Raw genomic sequence first — 16,140 nt, 5'->3', positions numbered from 1 at the left:
AATTTTTCTTATCTCAGGCTGTGATCTTTGCCTTTTGTGCATCCAGTTCTCCTCTCTGTCCACCCTGGGGGCTGAGGGGCAGAAGAGGGGGAGAAGGGGAGCAAGCGAATGAGTGTGGTTTGTAAAGTCTCGGGGGGAAAACTAAAGTGTGGAGTACCATTCCTAAACCACAACAGACGGGGAAAACAAACACAAAAAGAGATCTGAAAGCATCACAAAAGGGCACAATGGCATAGAAACACTGTCCTGCAGAGAGCAGCTTTGAGAGCAAGGATGCCCAAGTGAGACAGAATTCACCCAAGAGGGAAGCGATATAAAACAAAAACATCTAAAGCAGTTTTCTTTAAAACTATTGTCAATTCAATGTCCATGTACTACTCATGAATACTATTCTGTTTAAAACCATGTGGCATGGAAATTTTCTGGAACAAGAAATTACATTATTACCAAGGACATAGTTCATTTGGGAAAGACTTAGCTGAAAATTTCTTTTTTACTGTACTAAAGCAATTAAAGTAGCTTTTCAATTTCTCTAATTAAAATCACATTAGTAAATTTAAAAATCCTTTTGCCTTTCAAATGTTGCACAGTAATTTTTGTAATTACTTCCGCCTGAAAATTTAAAATATTTTATTCTCAAGAACATTTCTAAAAGCTTAACAGCCTTAATGAACAAAAAGAAACTATTTAACTGTAAGACTATTTCATAACAAGTCAGGAAGGAACAAACTCATGACTTCTAAGCAGCAGTCTTGAATTATATTGTACGTCTTTCTTAATATGAGACAATTTGAATATGTCAAAATTTAAGGTTAGCTGAATTTGCTAAATTTTACACAGCACATCAGAGGTAACAGAGGAACAATTTCTGTATTTGATAAAAAAACCTTCCTGCTTCTGTTCTATGTTTTTGTATTCCTCTACAAACATATATATTTCAAAATACTGCTTCATACCCATTGCAGACACTTTTCTGAACTTGATCAAAAATAAGTCAAAACTGGAAATTCACTGTTACTGAAGAGCAACATCTAGCACCAACGCTCTGCAAACAGGCTAGTGCATTGGAGCTACAAAATAGGAAAAATTATGAGGAATTCTTCCACTCTAATGTAAATGCTACAGTGAAAATGCATTTCATATAAACATAATTTGTAAGAAATAAATCAAAAGGAGCACAAATTAGTGCTAAATTAATTATATGATGATTTTCCCATTGCTTTCTGTCTAGCATTCTCAGAGCTGACCCTGCCCTTGCCTTTTGCAGTTCACCCACCTCCCTCACTAGTCCACACAGCACTCTGGGCCCAGCTGGAAGCTGGATGAGCACTGCCCAGCTAATCGTCTCTACCTCTTGAAACACCTTCCATACTGAGTACAATCAGAATGCCTTCCACCAGGAGCTCATATTTAAGTCTCTTCTCCACATAATGTTCCTTGTTGCCTGTAAAAGCTAAAGGAAGCTTTTTTGTTTTTGTTGTCACTTACTGACGAAATGGTCCAGTGTGTTCAAGAGCTACTAAGGGAGTGACAGACCAACACAAGAAATCCCATTTCTCTAAAGAGAAGGCTAAAGCACACACCAGGGCTGAGGGTAGGGGAAAATAAACAACTTTCATATTTGAATGCATTATTTAAATTATTATGTAGCAATCTCATTTCAGTTTGAAGTTTAATTCTAAAAGATAAACTGAACGCCAATGAGTAAATATATGCAACAAATTAAGCAATCCACTACCTGCTCTTAATCAGAGGAAAAAAAAAAAGAACTCTGCAACTGCAATAAATTTCTTCTAATTTAAACCCTTTACCTAACTGCATTAAACACTACAGACCTATTTATATATTAACCCATTACTAAGTAAAAAACTACTAAAGCACAACCACCTTTTCCTTCACCACACACAACTCAGATGAACTTAATCCTTTTCAAAGAAAATGCATGAGAAGTGAGGCTAAATTCATTTCAAAATCTATGTAGCAAGAAGTTAGACAAGGAATCAAGACAAAACAGGTCTCTGAATTACAGGGTCTTCATGAGACACAACCAGACTGAAGGGAATGTGTTACCAGGAGCAGAAACCAAGAATTTGCAATGGCAATTCCATTGCCTTCCACATTCATCTTCCACCTGTTTTGAGTCACGCTCAGTCCCAGTTTCTTTCTAGACAAGAAATACACTGTGATGTCACTATATTAAATACACTGGCATTTAGAAATCATATTTAATTTTGCAGTACAGAGGTTTAATGACTTCCCTTCAGCTGTGGTTTAACCCTGGCCAAGAGCCAAGCCCCCCAGAGAGTTGCTCTCTGTCCCCCACCAGCTGGATTAGGGAGAGAATCAAGAGAGTAAAAGATAGAAAACTCATAGGTTGAGATAAAAACAGTTTAATAGGGAAAGCAAAAGCTGCCCACACAAGAAAAGCACACCAAGGAATTAATTCACTGCTTTCCACGGGCAGGCAGGTGTTCAGCCATCTCCAGAAGGGCTCCATCAGACATAATGGTGACGTGGGAAGTCAAAGTACTGCACCATCACTCCAAACATTCCCCCTTCTTCCTCCTTCTTCTTCTCCTCACTTTATACACTGAGCATGATGTCACATGGTCTGGAATACTCCCACGGTCATTTTGGGTCACCTGTCCCAGCTGTGTCTCTTCCCAAATCTCCCAAGCACCCCAGTATTCTCCTTGACAATGTCAAAGTACAATAAGCAGAAAAGGCTTTGGCTCTGTGTAAGCCCTGCTCAGCAATAGCACCCCTAATTTATCAACCCTGGGTTCAGCACAAATCTGAAACACAGCTCCCTACTAGCCCCTGTGAAAAAAATAACTCTACCCCAGCCAAAAACAGAACACCTCCCATCCACAAATAACTGAAAAATCTAATGCAAATAAATTAATATTTTCAAAAATTATGTCAGTGCAGTAGATTGGCCCCAATCCTAAATTGGTAATTTTTTTACTCATTTTACCCCAGGTAAGTACACAATGAAACCAAAGACTTACAATTTGGATAAAGGGGTTCATCTCCACTGTGAGGCGACCTACGCTTGACAGCTGCCTTTAAATCATCAGCTGCATCAAGCAGAAGAGAGGAAGACGCTAGAAAGATGCCATATTGCACATGTACAACTGGCTGAAGTGGAAATGTATGACACATTAGTGTCAGACCAGAAAAATCAGAGGAGTCAAAAGGGGAGAGAGGAAAACTAAGAGGGTGAGATGTCGCTTAACATCTCACTAAACCCATGCGTGCCTCACTGGACATGCATCAGATTCGACATCTGGCTGGACTGAACTCTAACTGCAGTACAAACGGACACTGCTCTCCAAACCCTCCAGGCATCAGCAACTCGATTTCCACACACATTCTGAAAGGACAGGACATCAAAAGCTTGAATTAGCTTAGATCAACCCTTTAAAATTCAGATTTTCCATGCTTCCTCAGTATTCTCACCTCCCTTTCTCTTGTCTCTTCTCCTCCCATAAAAACTTGCATAACAACTCCATAACAACTTGCCTTTTGTCTTAAAATTAAAAGGCACTTATCCCAGTATTCATTGCTGTAGAGGCAAGTGTGCTATGGAAAGACTTAATCAAAGCATTTTTGCTTTTCTTTGCATGCTTCCCCCACAGCCACAGAAGTACCATGCCAGGTCAACTCAGACTGCCTTTCCCTGGACAGCAGCTGCTAAACTGCTTGCAAGAAGTCTGACACTGCCTTGGCAAGCCAGATTCTTAAAAAATCATGTAGAGAGCAGATGTACAGTAACAAACTTCAAAGATGACAAACACCATGTGCAATCTTTCCAAACAACAGCAGACAACAGCTATTAGAAGAGACAAGATGAATTTTTCAAATATTTGAGCTACTGGCAAAAAACTCGAAGTATCAGCTGTTCCCCAAACCTGCCTTTTGTCCTTTCACATCCCCCAAAAGGCACTGCAATTTACATGAGCACTAAGAATAATGTACCTGAATTCCACAGTTCTTTAAGTTCTTTACATATTCACAAATGCCACAAAACAAATTCCAATTCATTAAACAGCCTCCCTACTTGTCAATGTTTACTTATTACATTTTCTCAAAGACACCGTTCAATCCCTTTCTTAAACTCTTCAGAGATTTCTTCTTATATCCTCTAGTAAAATATGACAAAGCTGAACATTTTACATGAAAAAGAGCTTACTATACATCAATTCTAAATTCTCCCTGAATATAGCCTATTCTTTTCAGAGAGCTTTGGAGCTTTCCATTGATGAATCTCCCAGCTCTCTATACATACCATAATTCTCTTTCTATGGAGAAGAAAAATGAGACAGTCTGAATACACAGCTTGCCATGAGTAATGTACCAGATGGGATTTCATTCAGAATTAAGCACCTAAATTTGTATGACTACATATATATGAGCTCAGCAGAAGCCCAGAGAGCAACCAAATCCCTGCATCTCTTGACAGATACAAGAATGACACGGTGTGCTCAAACACCTCATGTGCAAGCTCTGATAGGCACTCACCTAAATTTCAGTGTCTGAATCGACAACTGCCTTTCACCTCATCAAAACCAGAGAAATACTGTTGGATTGTTCACATCAAGCCACACAATCAAGTTACACTACCTCCTAATCACAGTCTCCATGTCTAGGGCATTCAAACATTTAAAATCTTTACAGACAGTCAAGTTTTCCCATATCTGATGTCCTAATGGTCAATTCAACACACAATTTCCAACTCTAAATGACACCCAATTTGGTAATACTGACCATTTTCCTGTTCAAGTTCGTAATTCTAGATTGCCTGCCATCACCCACCTTCAAGATTCATGTATGTGCTAAACTGGAATAGAAGAGAAAGCAGAAAGGTGAAAGACCCCAAGCACCAGCTTTCGAGATGCTCTTCCATGCCCATTTTTTTCCCCCATGGAGGTGCCATTATCACAGATCTCCATGTCCTCCAAAGGCTCTTCATCCTTCACGAGATGAAAGAAAATGGCTACATGGAGAATAAACACTGCTATTCCTCCTATCCTAATGGAAGGAAAGGAATAAGTATGTCTTAAATGCACGCTCCTTTCTGGTTTTTCCTTAGTGACCAAGAACCTGATATTTGTGAACCTTTCCTACTTGTCATCTCTGAATGAACAGTAATGACAAGTTAAAAACAAACCATAGCATATATTCTGGAAATTATTGAATTGAAGATTTATCTAATGTCATTCTTCTGTACAGTTAAATGTTTTGTGCTTTTTTTCCTTTTTTTTTAAACTGGCTTCATTCTAACAAGAATGTGAAACCACATTTTGTATAGTGCAAAACAATACAGAATATTTAGCCATCAGTTATTGTCTCACAGTGCTCTCTAATACCAGAGAATTGTTTTTTATCAAAAGGCATCCAAACAAGACTCATTTTTAATAGTCTCTTCTAGCTATTAGAATTCTATCAAGTATGCAATTCATCTCTCAGCCGCATTACTATGTAATTAATATCGAAACAAAATATTGTTTTACTAAACCACAATCATGCTTCAAGTACCAAGTACTTTACTTTTATTACAGCTAACCCAATCTAAGGGACATTGTATTTTTTAGTTAATATACATATTTTTTTTCACATTTCACATAATTTTTAATGCAACTCTCTTGATTTTGATAGGAGTTTGGAGATGCAAGGGCAGACTTCTGATATAACTATGCACAAAATCTAATAGAATTCTATTTCCTAAGGATAATTAAAAATCAAGAACATTTCTTATCCACAACAAACCACATCTTTCAACAATAAAGTGAAATGCCTAGAAAATGTCCTCCTCACTAAAAGTTAATGTATAGCCAATTCTATCACCATTGTTTCCACAGATCTTCCTCCTGATTGCCAGGTCTGAGTGAAAGGGATGAGAGTCAAGGCTGGAATGAAAGCAGGTTTTTCCTCTCAGTATCAGACCACCACGTCTCACCTTCCTCTCGCATCATACCCATCGTAGTACTAGCAATGATGAAAAGGGCACAGGAATTCCTAAAGCTATTTTGTTTCTTTAATAGAGCTCTTCAATGTCTGTTGCAATGAGCTGTTTCTGAAGGTTCACCAACTTGGACGGTTGTTTTGTTTTCTTTTCTTTATTTGGCAGAGTTTTTATCTGTGCTGAGATCTTCAGGGCAGATTTTATGGTCCAGTGATATTATGAAGGAAATCAAGGCATTAAGTAATGACAAGAGAAAGGACGGTAATCAGTTTTGCTTATCTGCAATCTAAAATTGTATGGATGTACATTTTCCTAGTCATCCCTTCACATCTCCAAAAGACTTGTAAGAAGCAGAACAATAGCTACCTCTATTAACAGAGCGGGCCTGGAACACAAAAGTTTGCAGAACCGTTAAAAGGTGAATGTGTTAATTCAGGAATTTCCATTAATTAAAAAGTTGGGAGAGAAAAAAGTGAAAAGATCTTCACAGTAGTGAACATTTATGGTACTTTACATTTAGTTCTCAATATTTCAGATTGACTATAAACATGCATAGAAAAGATAACATTCACAAATGCAGGAAAAGAGGCCCTGAGGATGATTCACCCTAAAATTAAGTAGCTGTTCTTTCCTTTACACTATAGACTGTAATATAAAAGGCTTTAAAATAATATCAACAACTATGATGTCAGAAATTGACTTATTTTCTCTACAGCTTTCGGGGTGAGTATTTTGGGGTCTTCTCCCCTTTGTTCTACAGCCTGATGTTTGCATTACCTGCCCACTGTAGCTCAAGATGATCTCTGGGCACCTGCCATTCTTTGATAGTGTCAAAAGTCTCATCAACTTATGCTTAAATACTTGTGGTCTACAGTTTACTGCCAAGTAAGAGTTCCTCAGTGAAGAAGACTGAGGGACCACTTCAAAGTTAATGCAATAACTTTTTCCTCTCAATAGAACTGTAATATTTCAAAGCCACAATCCCAAGAATAATTTTTCCCATTCACAATACTTTTCACCGCAGTTTCAAAGAAAATAAAAAGCTTATCATCAGGAAGTACAGACAGATTATGATGAAGTTTCATCTCCTGCTCAAAAACAAGGGATCACCTACATCTCAACCAATTAAATGGCTTCATCATTGTTCAAGGAAGAAATAAAAGTATTTCTCACTCTCTGCTAATGAAGCCCTTCACTAAAGGTTAACACTGGTTTATCTCAGTTTCCAAGTAGGCAACTTTTCAAGCCCAACTGCAACATACCTATACAGGAATACAGAATGTATCTCCTGTACTAGGTTCTCACTGTTCAAATTAATGGACTTTGTCATTTATACTCACAGCATTTCTTGCACTGCCCAATATGCAAAAATCTTTGCCAGTAAATTGCATTAGATTTTTTAACTCCTGTTACTTAAATCTTTATACTTTTAAACATGTCTTATCATTTTCATAAAGATACAGGAAAAGCATATACATAGTATATTTGTCATGCTGAAGTATTTTTTTTAAACACTAATATTTACTTAATTCCATCACCCCATTTCTTCACAGAATAACCTTTCCCCAGAACATCTATGCATATCCCTTAACTAGTTTTATGCTCTCTTATTTTCTCACGCTTATCTTTACCCTGAAAATGGAGATCTGAAACCTGATATCTTGGATTGTGTCACTTTCTTCTGATTATCTTCTCTCTTTAGAACAGCTTACGGCACTGCAGTAGTAGTTTCAGACTTTAGGCACCTAATTTTCAAATAACCTTCCTGAATCTGATTTCAAATTTCCATTCCTTAAAATTCTCTTCTTTGAAGGAAACAGAAAACTATGCAAGAAATACACTGTGGTACCACTGAACCTTTGTGTTAAGCTTTGAAATTCAATTTCTCCTTTACTAACACATTTTAGTCTTCCTTGACACCCAGTGTTACTCAAGTATCTATTCAGAAACAGATTTGCTTACCTGAAATCTAACAGAAGTTCAAAGAGTGCACAATACAATAGCTTGCTGCACTGAATCAAATCACTCTGCCAGCATCAGATCCACCCACCCTTTTCTACTCATTCTGTTTCAGAATGCAGATGATCCAGGGCACCTTCACACATGATTAAAGTCCCTCGCTTCTAAACCACAAGCTGTCCTTTCTCCATCCAAAATTTTGTTCATTAAGCCAGAACACTTACGTTTTATCTCAAAAGATGTAAGGCTAAAGGTTACTAAAGAAATTCAACTGAGTAAACTGAAAGACATCCACGAATGGTATAATTGTTTCTGTAAAAAAAGAAAAATTCAGGGTAAAAAAAATAAAGTTCATTAAGAGCATGAACTGAAAAAACATTCACAGAAGTTTCTTCCCAAATAAGTAAATTTGAATCTGTTTTAACAGAATGCTATTCCCTGACACTGTGCTTAATGGTAAAGGGTGGCCAGCCACATCAATACAGCTGAATAGGGAAAATCTGGTTTCTGCCTGTATGGGTCTAAGTCCAGCCTGACTACCATTAAATTTATTAATTGTTCTATATAAATCACATTTTCTCTTCTGCCTTCTTTCCATAGCCACGTGAATGATCTTAGCACACAGGGAGTCATGAGACATCCCATTGTTTCTTTCTGCTGAACAAACAGTGACCAGCTTAAAGTATCAACAAAAGATGCCGACACGTTAATCTTGTTCTTAGCATGATGGCTGCTCATCCTGCTCCTAGTCCCTTCCAGATGGCTCTGTGTGAAAGAGATGGTGGGATGGGGAACAAGGAATATTCCACGCTGTTCTGAACATCTGTTCCACTGCATTCATACATTTAAAAAAAAATAAAAACCTTACCACCACTATCAATTTTACAATTTCAACCTAACACTGCTAGACTAACACCTAACAGTGTAAATGTTATGCATGCACTTGAAAAAGGAAAAAAACTCTTTTCAAATCATGTAAGAGCATTTGTTTTGTTTTCGCTATCTTAAGAACGGACTTGTTTCAATCACAAAGTACTTATGCTGCACTGAAAACACGGTTTTCTTTCATATGACCTTTCTGTATTATACCCCAAGAATTTATTATCATCCCTTCTCCTACTCAAGCAAACAGAATTGAACTGAGTCACCATTTGTTTCCCTTTGGTTTTATTATTTGTCTTTACAGCAAAGATGCATACTATGCATTTGTTGGCGCTTGTTTAAATTTCATTTGTCCAGTTTGGTACAGCAGCTAAAAAATACTTTGCTTGTGCATATAAAGAAATAGTCGTAGCCTTTTGTTTTTTAAGCATGGTTGAAAGAAATGAAAATATAAATACCTTACTACACTATACTGTCTACCTCTCAAGTGGCATTTACCCTTTAAAATACCACCTCTTTCTTGAAAAGAAGCACCCAGCCAGAGCTAGGAGAAGCTCAGAACAGAAAGAGGAGGAAGCAGTGCTTTGTCCTACAGCACAGGAAAGAAGACTTAGATTGATCATCCTCCCCTTTTGTATCATCTTGACATGTGCGAGCCATACGGCTGCTGAATTATTCAGCTCTTTGTACTTGGAATACCTAATGATTACATGTATGAAAATTTAGAAGTACTGAAACACTGACTGGAAGAGCAGCAGATTGTAAAATCTAATTTTGTTTTGACCTTTAGTACCCTACACGGTAACATTCAGTGAGAAGTGTAAACCAGATGAAGTCAAAAGGAACAAAATCACAAAGCAGCAGAGAGCTGGTTATACCACCAAGCTAATTAGGTCAGGAACAGCCCTCCACTAGCAGGTCGAAATGCTTCCAGATGTCATCTGGAAACAGGCTTGGATCTTAATCAGATGTGAGCAGAGTTTGCTATGCAGACAGAGCCACACAGTTCTCACTTTCCACAGCAAAACTCAGCAGCCCAGACAGCTGAGAAAATGTCTACAGGCCACTATCTCAAAACTCAGAAGTATTTCCATGAAACTGGCTAAGATTAATTAAGCCTTAAAAGTAAATCATGGTTCAAGTAAATTGCTGTGTACTGCAACACTAGTCATTCCCACCTGTTTAGTACCTGTTAATTTTTCTAGCATAGTAATACCACAAAGCAACGATAATTATTTTTAAAAAATTAAAATATGACAAAACCAAGAGAACTGCTATCGAATAAACATTAGTACTTAATTAACAATTAGCCATACCAGGATATTTCCCACTTGAAGGAAATTTCTTTGTTCTCTACCCATCTACTACAGTCCAAAAAGCATCATTACAAGTAGATTCCTTCTTCAGCTACCTGACAATTAAAATAAGACAAAGCACAGCTTTTCATGTCCCAGTTTAGGATACACCACTGATTACAGCTACTGTAAGTATGACTCTTTCAATACTCTCTTGAATGATGGCATTAAACACCTTGCAGTGCTTACTTTAAGCCTGTTTTGGTTATCTGATGCACTTTCTTTTAAGAGTTTAGTTATATACAGTCGCATTCTATCTACCCTACAGAAATGGAAAAACTCTGTGGCAAGAGCCATTATCCTATAATTTCTTTACACTGCTTCAGACAATTTGTGCTGGAAGAACTCATAATAGAATATTGAAAAAACTGTAAACAAGCCTTTTCTTAGTGTTTCAGACTACAATAATGTACAAATAACTCCTGCAGACCATTTAAAGTACATTTGTCCCAGCCTTCCTCCTTCACAAATAGCAAGGGTTATCAGAAGCAAATGCCTTGATTATATAAAGAAAACCTAAGTTGCAGCTAGGCTTGCTGACTTACACTGATCCCATTTAACAGAGCCTTACTGGATTTAAAGTGCTCGAAATAACTGTCTGGGTCACAGCCCATGTGATAAAGGCCACCTGGTGAGGCCTCAGGAGCCCTCCTGCAGGGACAACATGCCATTCAGATCCTCCAATGACCTCAAGCTAAACCAGAAGCAAATTCAGTAATTTGTTTCTCAGAACTCCAGTTAACCTTAAATTGGAAGGGAAAGTAAAAAAGGGATCAAGGATTGAATTTTTTGTCAAATAATATCCATTTTATGGCAATACAGAGTGTTCCCCATTTCCCATATCTAATATTCACCATGAAAAACCTTTTAAAACAGGATTTTTCTGAAAAAAAAAATATATCTATTGTTAAACTGTTTTTACACTCAGCAGTTGGTCTAAAATGTCACATGGAAGTGTTACATTTTCACATAATTCAGTTAATTCAAAATTTAAAATGTCACAGGGAAGTGTCAAGTTTTCTTATAGTTCTTCTCTGTACAAGAAACCCTCTGGATGTCATATATGTATATACACACAAGTACACTTTGTGTACATTTATGTTCTATATATACGCATGCAATTTATACACATTTATTATAAATATGACACAGAGATGATGGAAGAGACCAATAATGTAGGTCAAACAGTAAAAGAAAAAGCACTTAAGATTAATGTTGAATTGCCATGATACTTGCTCCACCTCTACTCCCAACAAACCTCCTCCACTCCTAGTTCTCACCAGGCAGGAAAGACTACCACTGGGAAACACCTGCAATGGTGCTTTTTCAGGCTACCACACTATATATCACAATCCTTAAAATACTTTGCAGTCAAAGCAACTTCAATATCCATCTGAACAGCCATACTACAGCAGCAGCAATTTCCTCATGTATGTCAGGAAACACACGGACAGCCCAAGAAGCAGTGTAAAGAAATTATAGGATAATGGTTCTTGACTTTACCTATATACTAGAAACCTGGAAATGGCAACTAACCTATGTGAGGGAAAACCAGATTTATTTTGGGTGCTTTCACGGAAAAACTGAACTAAACATTTCGTGTCTGGATCCAACAGCTGAGTCTAAGTGAATTGAAAATTCCCAACTATTTTTATCCTGAGCCAAGTGTGCCATCTGTTCCCACAAAGTCCATCTTCTGGTAGCTACTCTACTACAGCATTATCACAAAGTGCCATGTGATTGAGGACTGGTGTATAAATCAAGAAAGATACTATGAGTGACAGAAAGCAACACTCAAGACAGTTGTAAAAATAAAAATAAAAACCAAAGAAAAACAACACAAAAAAACAACCCACCACCCCCCAAAAAATCACCACAAAGCTCAAGCAGCCTTATCAAGGTCCCCTGTTAATACAGCTTTTTGTGTTGTGGTTATTTCACTCTGGTGCCTAAAGAAGGCTGAGCTCTGGTCAGAGACTTTCCCAGGGTGGGGACACATTTTATGTCTTTCCTATATGATCTTTCCTATGTGATCTGCCTGTGCACAGTAACCTGAGCACTAAGGATGCTATTTCCCTCTCCCAGCTAATCTTCCTCACTCTCCTCCATACAGTTAACATCTTCAAGTTAATCACAGAAACCATTCCCACTTGACACATGAGAAATAAGCAATGTGTAATTTTTCAGTTCATAAAACGAAACAGTAACAGTTACAGATGACAGCAGAACATCCAGTTATCACAAGTACAGGAGCTCCCTGTACCCCAACAACTGAATCACAAGTGAGTAACACGGGGTCCAGCAGAAATCAAGACAGACTGTACTCCTTTTTTCTGACCTTAGCAATACTGAAGACTTTTTTCAAACCTAATTTACACAGGCAAATATCCATTTGTACCTCTCACTAGAAACAGAATACTAAGAGAAATAAAACCACAGTAAAAAAACTTAAATCTAAACACACTTGATATATTTGTTATTGATATGTAAGGCATACTGAGATTGTAACCAGGTACAAAACATCACAGCCTCTCTTGGTTTTCTGGCTCTTTTGTGACAGATCTCACGTGCTAGGATCACAAATTTAGATGTCAAGGTTCTGCCCACCATTACCTTCTTAATAATTCAACGTATAATGTTGGCCTCAGATTTTTCTTTTTCTGCTGTTTTGAGGTTTTAATAGCATTTTGTGTTGGAGTTTTGCGGGATTTTGGTTTTGGTTTTTTTGGGGTTTTTTTTGTTTGAGTTTTCTTGGGGGGGTGGTTAAAGCTAAAATCAGTGTCAGGCAGTACTACAAGTAACATGCTTTGATACAGCAACACTGACAAAACCTCATTCTCATCATTAAAGAGATTTCCTCCTTACACATACAGTAACTCCCATTGTGAGACAAATAAGCTACTGCAAAACCATAGTGAGTCTCAGACAGAATTCAGCAGTTAGTCTTCTGTAAAAATCCCCTTTCAACACTTGAAGGCTAGAAAGAAAGTTGTGTTCCATGAAATCTGGCATTGTATCAACACATCTCCATGGAGCTGGCAGGACAGAAGTGCTCCAGAAACCAGCTTCAATGAAAAAAAGCATTCTTACCACATACAAATAATCACTAAGAAGAGGCTTAAGCAACTTTTTCTCCTAGCTAAAAATCGTCAACTCACAGCTAAGATTACTGGGGACGCAGAGGTTATCAATGACAACACTAAATTCTTTAAATCTACTTTATTCCTATATTTCAAATCAGTGCATTAAAATATCCCTTGTGGAACCTTTTGTCTGTCTTTCTTCAAGGCATCTATATATACATATATGACTTGAAAATGTAAACTTAGCTTTATAAGGAACTATGAAATTTCAGAGCCTAACCCTGAGTACTTGAAAGCATCACACTGCTTTATAGCTATGTCTGTAATTCTCTTCTTTTAGTCAATGCCAAGTGTGGGTAAATGCTAAGTGTGAGCTTGGAGGAAAACAGTCTTACCTAGAATAATAAAAGCACAAAATACAAAAATACTCCATGAAAATACATGGAGGCCACAATAATGAACAGCATGAGCCATCAGGTTTTTCACGTGTGAGCCTCTGGGGAGGTTCAAAGACTTCAGAGACTGCATTAGCAAGTTGTGTGCTACAATAGGAGCATAAGCACCTTTAGAGCTGCATAGCAGCTGGTGATGATCCTGAGTCCAGCCTGCACACACTCTTTTTTGTAGGGAAACAGGAATATTTGTTCCAAGCTAGTGGTCTCCCAGTCCTTGGACCATCAGATGCTGACACTGTCCCATATGCCCCTACAGACAACGTTTTGGTTTTACACTCATCTGAAAGAGTTCATATAGCTCACATCTGGGGAATTTGCATCATAAATATAATGCTGGATCCAAACCAAACCTACAGCATAATACATCCTACAATGTTGTTTCAGCATGCTTTAATTTGCTATATAAAGGCTGAAAAAGAGTAGTTTTATTTTGTTTTAATTTTGTCAAGACAAGATATAAGAAGAGAGGCAAACACAGGTTAGAAAGAAAAAGAAGCATCTTAGGGCTGAAAATATGTCACAGTATTTTTTAATTATGCTTCCCTCCAATACTTACAAATGAATATTCCATGGAAAAGGGAGGAAAAAACCAAAAAATATGTACAGGAATCAGAGTTACGTTGATCCTCTCACTCCCTATAATGCACTCAGCCTCCCAATACTTTGGGAAGACCTCATCTTCCTTACTAACTGTCAGTCAAACACACAGCAAAATCCTGGCAATAGAGCCAACTAAAACCCACTGAAAGAGGAGCAGACTGCCTAAATCTAGCAAGGCTGCAACTGTCAAGAAGCATCCCCAAGCCTATTACAGTAAGGTCACCCGATACCTGCACTCCTACAGTATCTGTACACCCTGACATTAAATTTACTCTCCGAACATGAGAAAGGCAAGAAGCAGCATCTCATTTATACAGCTGAGAGGCACTAGAGCTACTTGTGTGCTGGTCAGCATCATCAAGGCCTGTAGAAGGACCAGAAATTGGACCTAGACCACATCAATACTTAGCAACGAATGTTTCAACCACAAGATGAGTTATGCTTCCTTCTCAGAAGCAAAACCCAGCCATTGCCTTAAGATCCGCTCCATTTAAAGTTTGCTTTTTAGGACAGCTGTAAGCCAACTGCTCCTTGATTTAATTAAATGGATTCCTTTTCCCATTCCTGTTTCAACATTTGTGCTATTATAACTGCTGCTCCTGGCTGAGCTGCTTCTTGTGCTGGAATCAGATTGGAAGTCAGCAAAAATCTAATCCAGGGGAAAGAAGTCAAAGCAGTTTATGGAATTACTACCCTTGTACCTGAGAGCATGGAAGCAATAGTGAAAGCACTCAATCTGCTTCAGGACAAAAAAAAAAAAAAAGGAAACCAGAAAACAAAGCAATTCAAGCTGAACTCCCATTTCATACCCAGTTACAGTGTTTAGTTGTGTAAGTGAACAGCAAGCTAAGCACAAGTGACTAGACAACAAGACTGAAAGACTAGCAACTGCTTCCTACAAGAAATGGCAACAATATTGTCACATTAAAAGTATTTTACTTGAGTCATAGAATATGCTGAGTTGGAAAGGACCCATGATGATAGTCCAGTCCAGCTCCTGACCATACAGGGCAACCCCAAAGTTAATCCAGGTACTTAAAAGTGTTGTCCAAATGCTTCTTGAACTCTTGACAGGTTTGGGGTCACAACCACTTTCCTGCAGAGCTGGCTCCAATGCTTGACCACAACTCCCAATGAACAACTTTTCACTAACATCCAGTCTAAATTTTTCTAATGCAGCTTTATGCCATTCCCTTGCATCTTGTCACTGGACACCTGACACAGGCTGGATCAGCACCTCCCTTTCCACCCTCTCACAAGGAAGTTGTAGACAGAAGGTACCCTCTTCCCAAAGATTACACATAGTACCCTCAGCTGCTCCTCAGAAGTGATTCTCTCTAGTGCCAGTCCTTCTTACTAGTAGGAACAAAAACCAATGACACTAAAGAGCGCAGAAATCCTGCAATTTTCAGGAACTTTCTGCTGACACATTTCCCAAAAAATCACATAGGCATCCCAGCAAACTCTGTGTAGGTCAACAAAAAATTTACTGAACAGAAGAAAAACAGATATCCCACGTGTGCATTACAAATTCTGCTAATCATGTTAGCCACATAAGTCATTTATGTCTGTATCCTTTCCATCTCTTTCTGAAAAACATGCTTTTAGTAAATGCTAACCTGGTATGCATTGATTTCTGTGGTTTGTTTATAAAAAGAAACAAGCAGCATATACTTATAAATATTTAAAACCAAATTTATTTTTAAAGAATGAAATATTAAATATGTACTTTTTAAAATAAATACACAGTACACAGTTGTTATCCAGAAGCGTGGTTAACAACTCAAGACCAAAATTAGTATCCTCTTCTCAGGAACAAGAAGTCACTTATCTGATGA

At 37.8% G+C, this 16,140-nt stretch overlaps 1 protein-coding gene across 2 annotated transcripts in view; it reads right to left on the bottom strand.

The window, feature by feature from the left end:
- The window catches only part of WASF3 (WASP family member 3), a 65,942-nt gene that overhangs the window by 24,155 nt on the left and 25,647 nt on the right, over positions 1 to 16,140 (bottom strand). The window lies entirely within an intron of this gene.

The sequence above is a fragment of the Molothrus aeneus genome, chromosome 2 (genome assembly GCF_037042795.1).
Source record: "Molothrus aeneus isolate 106 chromosome 2, BPBGC_Maene_1.0, whole genome shotgun sequence".
In the NCBI taxonomy this organism is placed as follows: Eukaryota; Metazoa; Chordata; class Aves; order Passeriformes; family Icteridae; genus Molothrus; species Molothrus aeneus.
Note: the sequence above shows the minus strand (reverse complement) of the source record. Positions and strands in the feature narration are given on the sequence as shown.